Here is a 3514-nt window from a genome sequence, read left to right on the forward strand (position 1 = left end):
AGTGCAAACTGATATAGCCACCTTGTATATACTGATGTATACATATACTGACGTATGGCGATTTCTCAGAAACAACCTACTCCAAGACCCAGCAATACCACTTTTTGGTATATACCCAAAGGATGTTCAATCATATTACAAGGACATTTGTTCAACTATGTTTATAGTAGCATTATTTGTCATAGAGAGAACCTGGAAACAACTTAATAAACGCCCCTCGACTGAAGAATGGAACAGAGAAGGGGTGATACATTTATACAATGGAGTACTACACAGCAGAAAAAAATGACATCTTGAAATTTGCAGACAAATGGATGGATCTAGAAAGCATCATATTAAGTAAGGTAACCCAGACCCAGAAAGACAAATATCAAATGTACTCACTCATAAGTGGCTTTTAGACATAAAGCAAAGAAAACCAGTCTACAATTCACTATCCCAGAGAACCTAGATAACAAAGAACACCCTAAGAGAGACATAAATGGATCTAACCTACGTGGGAAGTAGAAAAAGACAAGATCTCCTGAGTAAATTGGGAGTGTGCGGACCATGGGAGAGGGTGAGAAGGAGAGGGGGAGGAAGAAAGGGAAATGGAGAAAAATATATAGCTCAATAAAAACAATTTTAAAAAACAATACAAGAGAAAGGAGGAGAAATAAAGGGAAAAAACACAGGGCTGGAGTTGTTTGTACTGTGAAAAATGATCAACAATCAGTTGCTGGAAGGCATCAAGAACAACATTTCAACAACGTTTTCAGCCCTGGACGCCAGCAGAAACTCCCTACAGGAGGCGCTAGCAGCAGTCACGACACAGAGACACAGGAAACTGCCTGCAGTAACTGTCACCTTCAGGGTGAATGACAGCCAGCCTACGGAGCACATCACCCTGAGGGTTGAACACGTGATTACACAAACCAAGTGCACTTGCTCTTTTTTTTTTTTGGTGTTTTAATAACACTGATGCAAAATATTAGTAAAATTACAGGTGCAAGTTTCCATTGTAGTAAGAAACTTTTAACCCATGTTCCTGGAAGTAATCCATTACACATACTCATTCAAAAGGGTAAACTTGGGTTCAGTGGATGCTTTAGTTTGTCATCAGTGCCCTGGCTGGAGTGGCTAGACTTTTATGCGTGGCTCCCCGGGAAAAGTCATGTGATACTTGTACTAAGAGATTTGTAATACCAGGGATAAGAAACTATCTCCTCTAGTTCCTTTTCTGGTGCTATGATAAATGTTGTGAGCAATAGAAAGTTAGGGGAGAAAGGGGTTTATTTGGCTTAAACTTCCCGGCCACTATCCCTCACTGAAGGATGACAGGACAGGAACTTGAGGAGGTATTTGAAGCAGAAACTATGGAAGAATGCTTTCTCAGGCTCATCTCTTTGGCTTTCTTATATAGCCCAGGACCACGTGCTCAGGGAAGGGTGCTTCTTACAGTGCTCTGGCCCTTCAAACATCCATTAATGAAGGCAATCTTCCACAGACATACCCACAAGGCAACCTTATCTAAAAAACTCAACTGAAACTCCCTTCTCAGATAACTCTAGGCTGTGTCAAGTTGAAGTCAAGCTCCGCTAGAACACTGCCCGTATGGCCATAATAGAGAAAACATGAATTATATTGTGGACTGTTCATGCCAAGGAATATTTTGTGGCTGTACGGAAAGGCTATATAATTTACAGTATAGAAGCTCTCCAGATTGAAGTATGAAAAAAATATTGAACTAAAATGCCAAGGATGGAGTGAAGTCTATGTGAATAGAATAGTTTATTGGGGAAATAGAGATAGGAATACATCTGGGAGCTGGAGATGGCTCAGCGGGTAAGAGTGCTTGCTCGGAAAACACAAGGGCATGAGTTTGCATCACTAGCATCGATGTAAAAGTCCGGGCATGGCTGGGCATGCCTATAACTACAGAACTATGGGACCGAGACAGACAGATTCCAAGAGCTCCCTGGCCAGCCAGATAAACTGAAGTAGCAAGCTTCAGTTTCAGCGCCTTATATCCGGACAATATGGCAAACGGCAACTGAGTTAACAGCCAATGTCCTGCTCTAGCTGCTGTAAAATGTGAAAATGGCCAATGCCTTCTTTTTTGCCCAAAAGTCCCATTCAATCTACTGTTCTTTCTGTCTCTATCTCTGTCTCTCTTTTCTTTTTTATTATTCATTTGTTTAAGTATTTAATTAATTTGTTTATTATAAGAGTTTTCATGGCTATTTTTTTATTAAAACAGACACAGACCAATAGAATAGAACGAAGGAGTCTGTAATAAAGCCACACAGCTACGACCACCTGATTTTAGACAAATATACCATATATATGAGGTTAAAAAAAATCCCTTTCCTCCAGATGGTGCTGGGAAAGCTAGGTATGCACTTGTAGCAGAATTCAACTAAATCTCTGTCTCTCACATTGTTCAAAATTCAACTTCAAATGGGCCAAAGACCTTAATGTAAGAGTTGAAATTAAAACTGGCATAGAAAAAGGGAGGGAAATGTCTTAAAACATCTTTATAGTCAAGAATTTTACAGTCTAGATTTTCCGTGGATGGATTCCTGACCTGTTCTTTCAGGGGAGGAACATGCCCTCTCCCCTATTTTCCCACGAAGGAAATGGACCCTGCTCTGACCTTATTCTCACTGGGCGAGTAACCACTCACTGGTTTGTGACTCACTGGCCCTTGCCTGCGTGTCCCTGTGTCTTTGTAAAGGAACTGGGGGATGATGACTCTGAAAGCGATGATGAGTCTTATGAAGTGTTGGATTTAACTGAGTACGCAAGAAGACACCACTGGTGGAATCGAGTATTTGGCCACAGCTCGGGACCTATGGTAGAAAAATACTCAGTAGCTACCCAGATTGTAATGGGTGGTGTGACTGGCTGGTGTGCAGGATTTTTATTCCAGAAGGTTGGAAAACTTGCAGCAACTGCCGTAGGTGGTGGCTTTCTTCTCCTACAGGTTGCCAGCCACAGTGGCTATGTGCAGATTGACTGGAAGAGAGTTGAAAAAGATGTTAACAAAGCAAAAAGACAGATTAAGAAACGAGCAAACAAAGCAGCACCCGAAATCAACAATATAATTGAAGAAGCAACAGAATTTATCAAGCAGAACATTGTGATATCCAGTGGCTTTGTGGGAGGCTTTTTGCTAGGCCTTGCATCTTAAGTACTCGAAAGTTCTATCTTAGTGGTTCCAACAATGAGAAGAGCAGCAGGGCGATCTCTCAATGGCACATGACCCCAGAATCTCCAGAGAAAGGAACAACCAGCTAGACAATTGCAAATGCAACAGCTTAGCTTTTGCCACTTGAAGCTTGACAAGCTAGTAGCTGCTGTAAGACAACCTGTGTGGTATGTAATAATAGTATTCTTGAACAAATTATGGCTTTTGCCAATTTTTTAATTTACATTTGTTTAGAAGCTAGTCTATGAATATTGTCATTGGATATATGGAGACAGAAAAAAAGCTATTATATGTACTGTCTGATAAAATATTACCCTGTCTTAT

The 3514-nt window shown here is 40.8% G+C and overlaps 1 pseudogene; it reads left to right on the forward strand.

The window, feature by feature from the left end:
• Nucleotides 1-700: 700 nt before the first annotated feature.
• Nucleotides 701-3176, forward strand: LOC101997565 (annotated as a pseudogene).
• The last annotated feature ends 338 nt before the right edge of the window (nt 3177-3514 follow it).

The sequence above is a fragment of the Microtus ochrogaster genome, chromosome X, assembly GCF_000317375.1.
Source record: "Microtus ochrogaster isolate Prairie Vole_2 chromosome X, MicOch1.0, whole genome shotgun sequence".
Taxonomy (NCBI): Eukaryota; Metazoa; Chordata; class Mammalia; order Rodentia; family Cricetidae; genus Microtus; species Microtus ochrogaster.